Source organism: Somniosus microcephalus, chromosome 12 (assembly GCF_052327205.1).
Source record: "Somniosus microcephalus isolate GS21.2 chromosome 12, FLI_Smic_1.0, whole genome shotgun sequence".
Lineage (NCBI taxonomy): Eukaryota > Metazoa > Chordata > Chondrichthyes > Squaliformes > Somniosidae > Somniosus > Somniosus microcephalus.
Window position 1 is genome coordinate 23,339,501 of NC_140998.1, and position 17,897 is coordinate 23,357,397.

A 17,897-nucleotide genomic window follows, 5' to 3' on the forward strand; every position below is an offset into this window, starting at 1 on the left:
CACGCTGCAATTCTGTCCATTTTCTGTCAAAACTGCCAGTTAGTGGTCTTGTCAAGGAACATAGGAACAGGAGTAGGCCATTCAGTCCCTCGAGCCTGTTCCCCCATTTGATTAGATCATGAGTACAAGCCTAGTCTATCCAACCTGTTCTCATCACCCTATTAGCCCAGAATTTATCATTCTGGTGAAATTGCACTGCACCCTCTCCAAGACCAATATATCCTTCCTGAGGTGAGGTGTTCAGGAACTGAATGCAGTGCTTCAGATGAGTTCTAGCCAGAGCTCTGTACAGCCGTGATTATGTGGGATTATTTTTAATGGTTTAAAAAAACCTCCAGTCAATTTCTTCAGCAAAATCAAAATATGTTGGAGTTGTTTAAACTTTAATTCCGAGATAAACAAAGTTGTGTGGTTGAATTGGAGACAGTAAAGGGTAACGTCTACACTGAAACAGATAGTTCAATAGACATCGTCTCTTTTCAAGACCTACTTTGAATGCCTTTCAATGCAATTCACCTTTTTAAATCAATTTTGGTTCTTCAGGTTGGCTTAAGCTGCTGTTATGCTAATACCCAGTGGCACTTTATTGAGTGATGCAACTTTTTTGCATTAGCCAACTTGTTAATTTAGTTGGCCAAAGAATCAAATTAAATATCAATGTAGTTGGCGTTTGGCCAGACAAGCATGGAATCTTCTTAATTGTTTTCTTTTTAAGCAGAGTTCTTTTCTCTTCACTTTTAACTCGTCTTAACTTATTGTTTTATTTTGATTAAGCGTTATTACTTATAGAATCATAGGAATTATAGCACAGAAGGAGGCAATCGGCCCATTGCACCCACGTCAGTGCTAGCACTTCAACTGAGCTCTCTCCTCCACTTCCATTTGCCTACCCTTTTCCCATATCCTTTCACCTTCTTCTTCTTCAAAAACAACAAAAACATCTTATAGAGTCATAATGGTACAGAAGGAGTCCATTCGGCCCATCGAGTCCGTGCCGGCTCTCTGTAGAGCAATCCAGTCAGTCCCATTCCCCCGCTCTATCCCCATAGCCCTGCAAGTTTATTTCCCTCAAGTGCCTATCCAGTCTCCCCTTGAAAACATTGAGTGTCTCCGCTTCCACCACTTCCGTCAGCAGCGAGTTCCAGGTCTTCACCACTCGCTGCGTAAAAATGTTTTCCCTCACATCCTCCCTGTATCTCTTGCCCAAAACCTTAAATCTGTGTCCCCTAGTCATAGAAACATAGAAAGATAGAAGATAGGAGCAGGAGTAGGCCATTCGGCCCCTCGAGCCTGTTCCGCCATTTAATGATTTCATGGCTGATCATCCAAATTCAGTACCCTGTCCCTGCCTTCTCCCCATATCCCTTGATCCCTTTAGCCTTAAGAAATATATCTAACTCCTTCTTGAATATATTTAATGAATTGGCCTCAACTGCCTTCTGTGGTAGAGAATTCCACAGGTTCACCACTCTCTGGGTGAAGAAATTCCTCCTCATCCCAGTCCTAAAGCCCAATCACCTCGGGTCTTTTTCTGAGTGGCAGGCAGTGACTAGTGGGGTACCGCAGGGATCGGTCCTTGGACCCCAGCTATTCACAATATATATTAATGATCTAGACAAGGGAACTAGATGTAATATCTCCAAATTTGAAGACGACACAAAGCTGGGTGGGCGTGTGTGCTGTGAGGAGGATGCCGAGAAACTCCAGTATGATTTGGACAGGTTGGGTGATTGGGCAGAAGTATGGCAGATGCAATATAATGTGGATAAATGTGAGGTTATCCACTTTGGTGGCAAAAACAGAAAGGCAGATTATTATCTGAATGGCAATAGATTGGGAGAAGGGGAAGTGCAACGAGACCTGGGTGTCCTTGTGCACCAGTCGCTGAATGTAAGCATGCAGGTGCAGCAGGCGGTTAAGAAGGCAAATGGTATGTTGGCCTTCGTAGCGAGAGGGTTTGAGTACAGGAACAAGGATGTCTTGCTCCAGTTGTACAGGGCCTTGGTGAGACCACATCTTGAGTATTGTGTGCAGTTCTGGTCACCTTATCTGAGGAAGGATGTTCTTGCCATGGAAGGAGTTCAGTGAAGATTCACCAGGCTGATACCTGGGATGGCAGGAATGAGGTATGAGGAGAGATTGGTTCGATTGGGCTTGTACTCGCTGGAGTTCAGTTCAGTTCAGTTCAGTTCAGTTCAGCTTTATTTGCCATATGTAACCAGTACAAGTACAAGTACAATGGAATGCTTATTCCCCGTAGGGACGCGTCAGCTATACATACAGCGCCGTGTTCAGAGTCAATACAATGGCTTCCCGTGGCAGTGGGCACACGATATCCCACAGCCGCTCCGTCCTCCTCTTCACCGCGGTCTCCTCCTCACTGTTGCCGGCTCCATGTGTGGTGGCCTGCTTCTCCCGCTATGGCCGCCATGCCCGGCTCCCCTCCTCCCATCCGGACTGCGAGTTACCCGCCATGGAGCTGCTGACCGACGTGCTGCAGCGTGTCGTCGAGTCTGCTGCTGCTGCTCGTTGCGCTGCGCTCCTCCGCCCGACTCGCCGAACACATCATCGGGATGTGAATGCTCCAATCGCCGCGGTCTCCTCCTCACCGTCACCGGCTCCATGCTCCACGGCCCGGGGCCTGCTTCTCTCTCTCACGGGTCGGCCTCTGGCCGCCATGCTCGGCTCCCCTCCTCCCAGTCGGAATTTCCTCCCGCCGAGGAGCTGCCAGCCGATGTGCTCCAGCGGGTCGGCTTGGCAGCTGCTGCTGCTCACCGCACTGCGCTGCCTCTGCCCGACTCGCCGAGCACTTCGCTCCGGTTGCGGGAGCAAGCGGCGAGAGCTGGCTGCCCGAAGCAGGGAGAGCGATCTCAGCACCGGACCGTCAAGGCCGCCATCTTATAAAATTCTGACAGGACTGGACAGACTGGATGCAGGAAGGATGTTCCCGATGGTCGGGGCGTCCAGAACCAGAGGTCACAGTCTAGGGATAAGGGGTAGGCCATTTAAGACAGAAATGAGGAGGAATTTCTTCAACCAGAGAGTGGTGAACCTGTGGAATTCTCTACCACAGAAGGCAGTAGAGGCCAATTCATTAAATATATTCAAGAAGGAGTTGGATATATTTCTTAAGGTTAAAGGGATCAAGAGGTATGGGGAGAAAGCAGGGACCGGGTACTGAATTTGGATGATCAGCCATGATCGCATTGAATGGCAGAGCAGGCACGAGGGGCCGAATGGCCTACTCCTGCTCCTATCTTCTATGTTTTTATGTTTCTAAACTGTCCAAATCATACTGGAGTTTCTCGGCATCCTCCTCACAGCTCACACGCCCACCTAGCTTTGTGTCATCTGCAAACTTGGTGATATTACATCTAGTTCCCTCATCTAGTCATTAATGTATATTGTGAATAGCTGGGGTCCTAGCACCGATCCCTGCGGTACCCCACTTGTCACTGGCTGCCACTCAGAAAAAGACCAGTTTATTCCAATTCTTTGCTTCCTGTCTGCCAACCAGTTCTCTATCCAAGTCAGTACCTTACCCCAATCCCATGTGCTTTAACTTTGTATGCTAATCTCTTATGCGTGACCTTATCGAAAGCCTCCTGAAAGTCCAAGTACTCCACATCCACTGGTTCTCCCTTACCTATTCTACCAGTTACATCCTCAAAAAATTCCAGTAGATTGGTCAAGTGAAGTAAGATATTAAAAATTGGGTATAACAGGGCAAGACAACCAGGATTCAATTGCAACACAAATGTACAAGGTGGAGGTAATGGATTAATTCATACTCTGAGTTAAATGATATAGAGGTCTGTATATTGCATTTACCCAGCTAAGTTTTAAAACATGATTAGGTGACTTCAACTGCTGAGAGATTAAACTGCAGAGCAACTCGTGGAAAGATTAGGAATGATGTCTGGTCAGCCAGGCGAGGCGGCACATATACAAGATAACACATTGAAGAAGTTGTTTGTTATAAAATACAACAGGGTTGCATTCTCCAAAGTATGGTGGGACTAATTAGGATGTGCTTGCTTTGCAGGGGTAACCCGAGACGAGGCCAAAGTCTGTGCTTTGCACACCTTAACGAGGACTGTTATCTTAAGGAAACATGTAACGAGCAACACCACCTGGCTACGGGCAATTAGATGGTTGTAAAGCAATTAAGATGAGGCCCCACAGTCACAGGACGTGATGGGACCAATTGATAACTGGAATGTGGGATTTGGGGGTGGCAGGAAGAGGAAATGGCATGGTTTTATAATTGCAATTTTGCTATAACTCTGTATATGCCGATAAGCTTACCCCCATGCCTAGGACAGGGCCTCAATTTTTGTATAATTGTGGACGCTGCCAGGATATCGGTGGAGTTGGATTCAGACAGCAATCTGAAAGGTTCTCCCCAGGCCTGAATAAACCATTGTGACCTCAATTAGTTGGTCTGTCTTTCTTACAACAAGACGGTGACATCGACATTGTATATCACTTGGTCCGCACTTTGGGGGCTTACATCAATTGGCGACGAGGATGGGATATGCGATTTGAACAAGACTCTCGGACAACGATAACCTAAGACGGGTGAGTATGTTTTAATTACCACCTGTAAAATTAGAGGTTAATCACTGGTGAGACGTCAAGTAAGGATCGACGTACAAAAGAGCTATAAAAAAAAAGACACCTTCAATTGAAGGCAGTTGAAAAGTAAACCGACAGGGGCGGGAAGTCCCCTAACACGGGAGGCGGGAAATCCTTTAAGCCGGGAGGCAGCAAAACCTTAGATAGGGGCAGGGCATTCCCTAAGCCGGGAGGCGGTGAAACCTCAGATAGGGGCAGGGCGTTCCCTAAGCTGGGAGGTGGCAAAACCTCAGATAGGGGCAGGGTGTTCCCTAAGCCGGGAGGCGGCGAAACCTCAGATAGGGGCAGGGCGTTCCCTAACCCGGGAGGCGGGAAGTCCTTTAAGCCGGGAGGTGGCAAAACCTCAACAAATGAATGAATGGGTGCATCATAGCGAGTGAATGAAATAAAACCCTACAGTCACAAAGAGGTTAAAACGGACAAGGGTGAGGTCTGTCCCAATGCCTAGCCTGAGCCAGAATTAAGAGGACAGTAGTCCCACGTGATGGCCAGGATCCAGTAGGACGCAGGGAGCCACAGACCCCACAGTATCAAAGCCTCGGGACTAAAGGGTTGGTGTGTGTGTTTAACGAAACGGAGTGATTGACAGGAAGTAAAGAAGGAAATCTGAGAAGAGATATATAAAGTGAGACGAGTGAATTTAGAATCATTGGAAAAAAAAGGAGATGGAAAGGAGGATTCCCCACTGTGGGGCGACCTGGATTCTATAACCCGATTGCTGGTAGATAAAAAATAAAAAAGACAGTGCAGAGAGCCAAAAGGCTTAGTGGTGGGGGCGGGGTGGGGGGGGGGGGGGGGTGGGAGAGAAAACAAAGATAAAGAGGGAATGGTAATCTGAGCTTGTTACCAGAAACAATGTAAAGAATCGAACCAGAAGGGAGAGATAAAGAAGAAAAAGATCTAATTTGCAGGCTAACCAATTTGAAAACTCAGCAAAGGAAGGAAAAACAAACAAACAGGGATTTGGAAAGCTAGGGGAAACTGCTGAGTCACCAATTTAAAAAGGAAAAAAGATAAACTTAAAGCTTTACCAACATGGAAGTTATTAGCATTTGTACCAAAACAAGTAAAACACAAGATTTGCTGAGTGAAAGGAACCTTAAAAGTATGCTGGAATTTCAGGCTGTATAAAATTGTGTGTTAAAGTGTGAATGTTTTCCTGACTAGGAATGTTTAAGAGGTTACAATATTCCTTTGTCTGAAAGTCTGTCCTTTAAAAAAAAATGTCTGCTGTGTGTGTTTTAGCTCCACCCACTTCTCTGTGTTAAACAAGAGCATTTAACCCTTTTGTCTTGTCTTGGATTTTGGAAGTTTTAAGAATGTGCGAATAAGATTGTGCCCTCAGAATGAAAAAAAAAACCTATTACAATTTAAGTTAAGCTGGACTGTAAAAACTGAGAAGAGCAACAAAAAAAGTTTGTTTAACAAAAGATTAAGTTTCAGTCTAAGATTTAACCTTGGAGTTATGAGGTAAATTAACCTATTAAAACCAGACTTTCATTGTGGCCACAGTGAAATTCTGGTTGGTGTAAATTGGTGTAGTCCGAATTGAATAAGATAACTCCACTCCGCAAGAATATCCGCTAATGGCAGGTCCCTCTACAATATTTAATTGACTATGGTACTGGGAGCCCTATAGAATGCGGGATTAGAGTTAAACTCTAGAAAGGTACAGGTAGGGAAGGATGAAGTAATCTACCTAGGATACATAATAACACAGGGGAAGAGACAAATGCCCGAAGACAGAAAGGTGGGTTAATAAAGAAAAGTACCTTGAGAGCCAGGTGATAACTAATCAGAATCAGTGTGACATGTGGCCATTGAAGGAAGCAGATTAGAGACTTAGGATTGCTCGATCGGGAGTTTGTGATTCTGTGTAATACGGAGGATTTAAGGAAAATGTCCAGTAATATGAATAAGTTGGGGCTAGGAGGGGATCCTTTTAAAAGCTATAGCAGACGTAGAGCAGGGTGCAAATGAGACTCCGGCAGCATATGCCGACAGACTGTGGCCCACATGGGAGGGGCACTAGGGCCAAGAGGACAGCTAGCGGAGCTGCACGTAATCACTGGCTGCGTGCTTTGATTTATCAGTCCAGTACTTACAAGCAGCTATGGTCAGATTTTGATCCAGAAGATGGGGTAAATACAAAGGCTAAAGTTGTGAGGAAAATGACCCTGCACTTTGAGGTACACCATACAGATAAAAGGAATATCGGGGTAATGAATAAGCCAAAGGGCAAGGTTTGTGAAATGAAAAGGGGAAGCCCTCAGAGATGGCAGCAGGAAGGGACCGCGCCAGAGAGGGGAGGGGGTCAGGCAGGTACTAGGGCTATTTAATTATTGCCGGAACTTCATCCCAGAATATGCAGAAATGGCCCAGCCTATACAAGATTTGATCAAAGGGGGAAACCATCCCAGGAGCTGGTGGACCATGAAACAGCTTTTGTAAAGTGAAACAAGCCCTCGTAAGTGCTCATGCCCTGGGATCACCAGACCAGAATAGGCCATTCCACATCTATAACTACCACAGTAAGGATCATTACAATGGCAATGGACAGGTTAAAAGGGAAAGTTGGCTAGAAGAAAGCCTATCGGCTCAGGTAGAAGACTTGGTGTCTCTCACCGAAGCCCTGAGGTTAGCCAAAATAAAAGTGTAAACATATACAGATAGTCGGTATGCCTTTGGGGTGGTGTCTGATTAAATGGTAGCCTGGAGTAGGCAAGGATATATGACACCAGGAGTGTAATGTATGTACCTTTAAGGGGAGAACTACTTTTTACAGCTCCTGTATACTGTAGTACCGGCAGTGACCACACCTGTATATAAACCCTGAGTAGGGATCTGTACAGTTAGTTCTAGAGTAATCCTCATTCAGTAAACACCTGTTGATCGTTCCCTGCAGTCTCTTGTTTAATTATTGAAGGACACAACATCAAGATACACGGATCTAACATTGGCGACGAGCAGATTCAAACCTACCTGCAACTCTGCATCACCTCCCAGGGATTCGCTCCTGGAGAACAGTGGAAGAAGGCTGATTCCAGAAGCACGGGCGTCAACCACAGGAAACCCCCCAGTCATCCAGCGGAGATTTGAGCGTCGCAGGGGAGGCTGTCGAGAGCCAGGCTTGGCTTTCCAGTCACGGTGGTCCAGCAAAACGGGCTGGCAACAGGTACTGCGCAGACCCTTCCCGGACAGCGGCGGCTAGAGCCGACCGACGGCACAGAAAAAGGATGAGCAGCGTCGACGGGGGAGAGAGAGAGGATAGAGCGCACAGGGCGCAGCCGGTGTTCAGGACTGAGCGGCGTCAACGGGGGAGAGAGGCGAGAGAGAGCAGAGCGCAGCCGGTGTTCAAGGGCCGAGCAGCGTCAATGGGGGAGAGAGGCGCGCAGGAAAATGCGCAGAGCGCAGCCGGTATTCAAGGGCCGAGCAGCGTCAGCGGGGAAGAAAGGAAAGCGCGGGAGACGCCATTTTAAGCTGCAGCGGGGAAGAAAGGAAAGCGCAGGAGACGCCATTTTAAGCCAGTCTAACCACACCCAAAAATGCCAAAGAGTGGCAGTATCACAGCGTTCGACAATGAAGTTGAAGATTGGACGACATATGTCGAATGCGTAGAAGTATACTGCAAGGTGAATGAAGTGCCAGATGACAAGAAAGCACTGGTATTGTTGAATTCAATGGGTGCAAAAACGTATGGCTTACTACGAAACCTAGTAACCCCAGAGAAGCCAGTAGAAAAGGATTTTGAAAACATAGTGTCAATCCTACAGGACCACTTAAACCCCACACCGCTGCTGATAGCAGAAAGATTTAAGTTTCACAAAAGGAACCAGCATAAAGATGAAAGTAATGCTGAGTATTTAACGGAACTGCGCAAGCTATCGAAACACTGCCAGTTTGGAACGGGACTAGCAGATACTTTAAGGGACAAGTTTGTGTGTGGGCTTCAAAGTGAAGGAACCCAGAAACGGCTTCTATCAGAAAAGGATCTTACGCTGGACAAGGCTTTCAGCATTGCAGTATCACACGAAGCAGCTGCACGGGGCGCGGCAGAGATACAACGGAGACCACAAGAATGTGGCACAAATGAAATGTCACACGGAACAGTGAAGCGTTATCGCTGCGGCAGAACAACACATGACCATAATGATTGCTGGTTCAAGGACAAAGTGTGCAGACAGTGTGGAAAAGTAGGACACATAGCAAGAGTCTGCAGTTCGGGAAAGAAAACCAGCAGCAAGAAATCTCCACAGGAGAAGTACAAGAAGGTACATAAGGTGACGGAGAGTAGTTCAGACGAACAGAAAAGTGATACAGATTCCGGAAGCAAGGAGCTGGGTTGTCTGAAACTACATATTGTGATCAAAACGGAGGATCACCAAACTATCTGCGTCACGCTCAAGATAGCAGGAGTCCAAGTGAAAATGGAATTGGACACAGGATCAGCTCTAACAGTCATAAACCGAAGGGACTACAAGCGGCTATTCTCACATATACCCTTGAGAGATACAAAGATTGTCTTGAAGACGTACACGGGGCAAAAAGTCTACCCCAAAGGAAAAACAAGGGTGAACGTTACATATAACGGCAAGGAAACACCAAAAATGGACCTATATGTATTGCCAGATGGAGGACCACCACTACTAGGACGTGAATGGATCCGGAAGATACAGCTAGATTGGCATTCCATACAAGCACTGACTGTAGATGCCAAAAAGGATGACGACGTCACACCCGGACGACTGTCAAAAATGCTAACTGACGCACAAGAAGTGTTCCAGCAGGGACTTGGAACACTAAAAGGCATAACAGCGACGATCAAAATAGTGGAAAATGCAAGCCCAAAGTTTTTTAAGGCCAGACCGGTACCTTATGCGATCCGCCCAGCCGTCGAAGCAGAGCTGGAAGGTTTGGAACGTTCAGGAGTACTGTCCAAAGTGGACTGGAGCGAGTAGGCTACACCCATCGTTCCTGTAATGAAGAGGTCGTTGAGTAATACGCCTGGGGAACCAAAGGAGGTTCGCATCTGTGGGGACTTTAAGGTGACAGTGAACCCAGTCCTTCACACTGTACAATATCCGCTTCCCCGGATTGAAGATATTTTCGCCTCGTTATCAGGAGGGAAACGCTTCACTAAGATTGATCTGGCCCAGGCGTACCTGCAAATAGAGGTAGAAGAAGCCTCGAAACAGTACCTCATGATCAACACTCATAAAGGTCTCTACCAATACAAACGGCTGGTGTTCGGGGTAGCATCAGCTCCGGCTATTTGGCAAAGGGCAATGGAACAAGTCCTGCAAGGGATTCCAGGGACCCAGTGTTATTTGGACGACATCCTGGTCACGGGCAAAAATGACAGTGATCACCTCGCCAACCTGGAGCAGGTGCTCACTAGATTGAAGGGATATGGGCTCCGAGCTAATCGCCACAAATGCGAGTTTTTCTAGAAGCAGATCTCATATTGTGGCCACGTTATTGATAAAGAGGGGTTACATAAGTCCCCTGAAAAGATTGAGACAGTAGTCAAGGCTCCAGCACCGGAAAATGTGTCACAACTGAGTGTAGTGTATGTGCCTTTAAGTCAGAACTACTTTTACAGCTCCTGTATACTGTAGTACCAGCAGTGACCACACCGGTATATAAGCTTTGCGCCTGCCTCTGCACCCCCTGTCTTGAGACTACCCTCCTCCAGTAAAGACCTGTCTATTGTTAATGTACAGCATCCATGTGATTATTTGATAACAGCATATCCACTGAACCACGGATCCAACAGTGTCGACGAGTGTCGATTCGAATCTACCTGCAACATAAAAAAAAAATAGTCGCGGTCAGGAACACGGGCGTCGACCACGAGCAACCGCCCAGCCGTCAGGCAGAGATTGACCTTCGCAGGGGAGGCTGTGGAGAGCCGGGCTTGGTTCCCCAGCCACGATGAGCAGCAAGAGACCGACGACAGGTCCAGCGCAGACCCTCCCTGAGCAGCGGCGGCTGGAGCCGACCGACGGCGGAGAGAAAGCAGAGCAGCGTCGACGGGGTAAGACAGAGGGTGAAGAGCGCAGGGCGCAGCCGGGGGCTGAACACCGAGCGGCGTCGAGAAAAAGAAAACAAACCGGAGAGAGAGAGGGTAAAGAAACAGCCGGGTTCTAGACTGAGCGGCGTCGAAAAATATAAAAAGAAGAACGCGCAGAGCACAGCCAGGGCTCACGGGCTGAACAGGGTCCGCGGGGCGAAGAAAGGGGAGCACGGGAGGCGCCATTGAGCCGCGGAGAAGAAGGAAGAGCGCGGGAGACGCCATTTTTAGAAGCCGCAGCGGAGAAGAAGGGCGAGCGCGGGAAGGAAGGAAAGCGCGGGAGACGCCATTTTGTGCCAGCGGAGAAGAAGGGGAAGCGTGGGAGGCACCATTTTTGACAGTTAACTCACACCCAAGGATGCCGAAGAGTGGCAGTATCTCTACGTTCAACAAATCAAATCACTTTTATTGTCATTGTTAGTGCACAAGTGCAGTACAACGAAATGTAGGCTTGCGGCTCCCGAGAGTGTACATTTAGATTAAGACATTTAAACATTCAACATACATTTGGCTTGTAATACGTTAACATAAACATAACCATAATAAAGTGCATTGGCAGATGTGCAGGCTTTAGAGTTTATTTGTGGAGTTCAGTAGGATGACAGCCCTGGGAAAGAAGCTGTTCCTAAATCTGGTCGTACGGGTGCGAATGCATCTGTAGCGTCTCCCAGATGGCAGGAGGGCGAACAGACTGTGGCTGGGGTGGGTAGGGTCTTTGATGATGGACCGTGACCTCCGTAAACAGCATTTCTGGTATATGTGCTCTATGGCCGGTAGCCGGGTGCTGCAGGGCGAATGAAGTGCCAGATGCTAATAAAGCACTGGTTCTGCTAAATTCCATGGGTGCAAAAACTTATGGGTTACTGCGAAATTACTAACCCCAGAGAAGCCGGTAAACAAGAATTTTGAAAGCATAGTAGACATCCTACAGGAACACTTAAACCCCACACCGCTGCTGATAGCAGAACGATTTAAGTTCCATAAAAGGAACCAACACAAAGACGAAAGCAATGCTGAGTACCTAACGGAACTGCGCAAGCTATCGAAACACTGCCAGTTTGGAGCGGGACTAGCAGATACGTTAAAGGACAAGTTTGTGTGTGGGCTACAGAGTGAAGGAACCCCAAAACGGCTTCTGTCGGAAAAGGATCTTACGCTGGACAAAGCTTTCAGTATGGCAGTATCACACGAAGTAGCCGCAAGGGGCGCTGCAGAGATACAACAGAGACCGCAAGAATATGGCACCAATGAAATGTCCTATGGAACAGGGAAGTGCTATCGCTGCGGCAGAACAACACATGACCAGAAAGACTGTTGGTTCAAGGACCAAGTTTGCAGACAGTGTGGGAAAGCAGGACACATAGCAAGAGTCTGCAGGTCTGGGAAGAAAACCAACAGTAAGAAATCTCCACAGGAGAAGTACAAAAAGGTACACCAGGTGATGGACAGTGGTTCAGACGAACAGAAAAGTGACACAGACTCCGGAAGCAAGGAGCTGGGTTGTCTGAAACTACATAAGGTAACCAAAATGGAGGATCACCAGACTATCTGGGTTACACTCAAGATAGACGGAGTCCAAGTGAAAATGGAATTGGACACAGGGTCAGCTCTAACAGTCATAAATCAAAGAGACTACAAGCGGCTATTTTCACACATACAGGCACTGAAGGTGGAGGCCAAAAAGGATGACGACGTCACACCTGGACGACAGTCAAAAATGCTAACTGACGCAAAAGAAGTGTTCCAGGAGGGACGAGGAACACTAAAAGGAATAACAGCAATGATTAAAATGGAGGAAAATGCAAGCCCAAAGTTTCTGAAGGCCAGAGCAGTGCCTTATGCGATCAGACCAGCTATTGAAGCAGAACTGGAAGGGTTGGAACGTTCAGGAGTACTGTCCAAAGTAGACTGGAGTGAGTGGGCTACACCCATCATTCCTGTAATGAAGAGGTCGTTGAGTAATACGCCTGGGGAACCAAAGAAGGTCCGCATCTGTGGGGATTTTAAGGTGACAGTGAACCCAGTCCTTCACACGGTACAATATCCGCTTCCACGAATTGAGGATATTTTCGCCTCGCTATCTGGAGGTAAACGCTTCACCAAAATTGATCTAGCCCAGGCGTACTTGCAAATGGAGGTAGAAGAATCTTTGAAACAATACCTTACAATCAACACTCATAAAGGTCTCTATCAATACAACCGGCTGGTGTTTGGAGTAGCATCAGCTCCGGCTATTTGGCAAAGGGCAATGGATCTAGTCCTGCAAGGGATTCCAGGGACCCAGTGTTATTTGGACGACATCTTGGTCACGGGCGAAAATGACGGTGATCACCTCGCCAACTTGGAGAAGGTGCTCACCAGATTAAAGGAGTATGGGCTACGAGCTAATCGCCACAAGTGCGAGTTTTTCCAGAAACAGATCTCGAATTGTGGCCACGTCATCGATGAAGAGGGGTTACATAAGTCCCCTGACAAGATTGAGGCAGTAGTCAAGGCTCCAGCACCGGAAAATGTGTCACAACTGAGGTCGTTCCTCGGGCTGGTAAACTGCTACCACGAGTTCTTACCAAATTTGTCTACGGCATTACACCCACTGAACACCCTACTGCAAACAGGGGTACCATGGAAGTGGGATGACGAACGAAGACGAGCTTTCCAGAATTGTAAAGCATTGATCACATCAAAAGAGGTGTTGGCCCATTTCAACCCAGCACTACCAATTCATTTGGCATGTGATGCATCACCCTATGGTATTGGAGCGGTGCTGTCGCACAAATTCCCAGACGGGTTGGAGAGGCCAGTAGCCTTTGCGTCTCAGTCACTAACCTCAGCCGAGTGCAACTACGCCCAGATTGACAGGGAGGCCCTCAGCCTAGTATGGGGAGTAAAAAAATGCAACCACTATCTGCATGGGCAGAAGTTCACCTTGCTGACTGACCACCAACCACTTGTCTCCATCTTTAATCCTAAGAAGGGCGTTCCAGTGATGACTGCACAACGGTTACAAAGATGGTCCCTGTTTCTAGGGGCGAATCCATATGAAATTGAATATAAAGGCACGAAACTGCATGGGAACGCTGATGGGCTATCGCGCCTGCCACTGCCTACTGTGGAGGAAGCACCAGCAGTGGACCCTATCGAGATATTTTATTCATCAATAATTGAATGATTGCCAGTAACAAACGCGGATGTAGAGAAGGAGACCCGCAATAATCCGACGCTTTCGCGGGTATATGAATTGACGGTGAGGGGATGGCCAACACATGGCGACTCACTGTTGCCAGCATTCTCATCCAGAAGAGAACAGCTGTCAGTATGCCAGGGGACAGTGATGTGTGGATCCAGAGTGGTGATTCTACCCAAGTTAAGGGAGAGAGTGCTAAATGAGCTACATGAAGGTCATCTGGGGGGAGTGAAAATGAAAAGCCTTGCTAGGGCTTATGTGTGGTGGCTGGGAATCGATCAACAAATCGAAGACCTAACTAAGAGCTGCTTAGGATGCCAGAAGTTCCAAAATGCACCACCACATGCCCCTCTACACCCATGGGAGTGGCCCTCATCTCCATGGCAACGGGTGCATATTGATTTCGCTGGTCCATTCATGGGCTCAATGTTCTTAATAGCAGTGGATGCTCATTCAAAGTGGCCTGAGGTGATAAAAATGTCTTCAACCACTACAGAGAAAACGATTGCAGTCTTACGGACCATATTTGCCAGAAACGGTTTGCCAGAGCAGATTTGCTCTGATAATGGACCACAGTTTGTGTCCGACGAGTTCCAAAAATTTATGAAAAGGAATGGGATAAGGCATTACACACCCGCCCTGTATCATCCAGCCACAAATGGATTGGCTGAGAGGTTCGTACAAACCTTTAAGAAGGCGATAAAGGCCATGTGCGACGATGAAATTCCACTACAGCATAAGATGGACAATTTCTTATTAACCTACCGAAACGCGACACATGCAGTTACCAACCAGACCCCGGCCATGATGTTCTTTAACCGAAGGTTGAGATCTCGTCTGGACTTGCTCAGACCAAATGTGCGAAGAAATGTTGAGGACAAACAATTCCAGCACATCAATGAGAAGCCGACAAGGAGCTTCAATGTAGGGCAACCAGCCTTGGCCCGTGACTATCGAACAGAGAAATGGCAACCCGGAACGATATGTACAAGGCAGGGGCCATTAATGTACACAGTGGATGTCGGGGAGAACATTGTGAGACGCCACGTCGATCAGATCTTAGCGTCACAGGAACGCGTCAACCCCATGTCTTGAGTGCCTGGGGATGAACCCGACATACCGGTAGCATCTACTTCAGACCCAGTAGCAGTGGAACCCGATGAACTACCCGATGAAAAGGGGTCAGAATCACCTCTGCACCAAGAACAAGAACCTCCGGAAAGGCGCCATCCCGAAAGGGTCAGGAAGCCGCCCCAAAGACTGAATCTATACATGGACTTTTGTTGTTTAATGTACATGTTGAAATGTTAATTGTTATTTGAATATTAGGGGTATTACCAATCTAAAAGGGGAGGAATTGTAGTGTATGTGCCTTTAAGTCAGAACTACTTTTACAGCTCCTGTATACTGTAGTACCGGCAGTGATCACACCGGTGTATAAGCTTTGCGCATGCCTCTGTACCCCCTGTCTTGAGACTACCCTCCTCCAGTAAAGACCTGTCTATTGTTAATGTACAGCATCTGTGTGATTATTTGATAACAGCATATCCACTGAACCACGGATCCAAAACTGAGGTCGTTCCTCGGGCTGGTGAACTACTACTATAAGTTCTTGCCGAATTTGTCTACCGTACTACACCCACTGAACACCCTACTGCAAACGGGTGTACCATGGAAGTGGAGTGACGAATGTAAACGAGCTTTCCAGAAGAGCAAAGCATTGATCACATCAAAAGAGGTGTTGGCTCATTTCAACCCAGCACTACCAATTCAGTTGGCATGTGATGCATCACCCTATGGCCTTGGAGCGGCGCTGTCACACAAATTCCCAGACGGCTCAGAGAGGCCAGTAGCCTTTGCATCTCGGTCACTAACCTCAGCCGAGCGTAACTACGCCCAGATTGAAAGGGAGGCCCTCAGCCTAGTGTGGGGAGTGAAAAGGTTCAATCACTATCTGCACAGGCAGAAGTTCACCTTGCTGACTGACCACCAACCACTTGTCTCCATCTTTAATCCAAAGAAGGGCGTTCCGGTGATGACTGCGCAACGGCTACAAAGATGGTCCCTTTTTCTAGGGGCACACCAATATGAAATCGAGTATAAGGGCACGAAACAGCATGGAAACGCTGATGGGCTATCACGCCTGCCACTGCCTACTGCGGAGGAAGCACCAGCAGTGGATCCTGTCGAAATATTTCATTCGACTATAATTGAATGCTTGCCAGTAACTAACGCTGGTATAGTGAAGGAGACCCGAAATGACCCGACACTGTCTCGGGTATATGATTTGATGGTGAAGGGATGGCCAGCACATGGCGACTCACTGTTGCCAGCATTCTCATCCAGAAGAGAACAGCTGTCAGTATGCCAGGGGACCTTGATGTGTGGATCCCGAGTGGTAATTCCACCCAAGCTAAGGGAGGGAGTGCTCAATGAGCTTCACGAAGGTCATCTGGGAGGGGTGAAAATGAAAAGCCTTGCTAGGGCTTATGTGTGGTGGCCGGGAATCGATCAGCAAATCGAGGACCTGACAAAAAGCTGCTCAGGATGCCAGAAGGTCCAAAATGCACCACCACATGCCCCTCTACACCCATGGGAGTGGCCCTCATCTCCATGGCAACGGGTGCATATTGATTTTGCTGGTCCATTCATGGACTCAATGTTTTTAATAGCCGTGGATGCGCACTCGAAATGGCCTGAGGGGATCAAAATGTCCTCCACCACCACGGAGAAAACTATTGCAGTCCTACGGACCATATTTGCCAGGAACGGCTTGCCAGAGCAGATTTGCTCTGATAACGGACCACAGTTTGTGTCCGAAGAGTTTCGAAGATTTATGAAAAGGAATGGGGTAAGGCATTACACATCCGCCCCGTATCATCCAGCCACAAATGGATTGGCTGAGAGGTTCGTACAAACCTTTAAAAAAGCAGTAAAGGCCATGTGCGATGACGACATTCCACTGCAGCATAAGGTGGACAATTTCCTGTTAGCCTACAGAAATGCGACACATGCAGTCACCAACCAGGCCCCGGCCATGATGTTCTTTAACCGAAGGTTGAGATCTCGTCTGGATTTGCTCAGATCAAATGTACGAAGAGATGTTGAGAATAAGCAATTCCAGCACATCAATGAGAAGCCGACAAGGAGCTTCAATGTAGGGCAACCAGTCTTGGCCCGCGACTACCGAACAGAGAAATGGCAACCAGGAACGATATGCACACGGCAGGGGCCACAAATGTACACAGTGGATGTTGGGGAGAACATTGTGAGACGCCATGTTGACCAGATCCTAGAGCCACAGGAACGAGTCAACCCCATGTCTCGCCCATACGTACCTGGTGATGAACCCGACATACAGGTAGCATCTACCCCAGAAACAGTGGCATCGGAAGCGGATGAACCAACCGACGACAGGGGGCCAGAATCGCCTCCGCACCAAGAGCAAGACACTCGGGAAAGGCACTATCCAGAAAGGATCAGGAAGCCTCCCCAAAGACTGAATTTATAAATAGACTATTTTCAGTTAATGTTGCATGTTAAAAGTGTTAATTGTAATTAGTTTGATATTTAATTGTTAAATGAGTGTTATGGTACTGTTAATCTAAAAGGGGAGGAATTGTAATGTATGTACCTTTAAGGGGAGAACTACTTTTTACAGCTCCTGTATACTGTAGTACCGGCAGTGACCACACCTGTATATAAACCCTGAGTAGGGATCTGTATAGTTAGTTCTAGAGTAACCCTCATTCAGTAAACACCTGTTGATCGTTCCCTGCAGTCTCTTGTCTAATTATTGAAGGACACAACACCAAGAAAGACGGATCTAACAAGGAGGAGGACCCATAAGACACGAGAATATAATCAATGCATTAGTAGGAACCTCTCTCCTACCTAAAGAGTGCGCAATAATAAATTAAAGCACACAAGAGGATTACTGACCGACACCAACAGGGCAATGCATGGGCAGACAAGGCAGCTAAGCGAGCAGCTGAGAAAGGA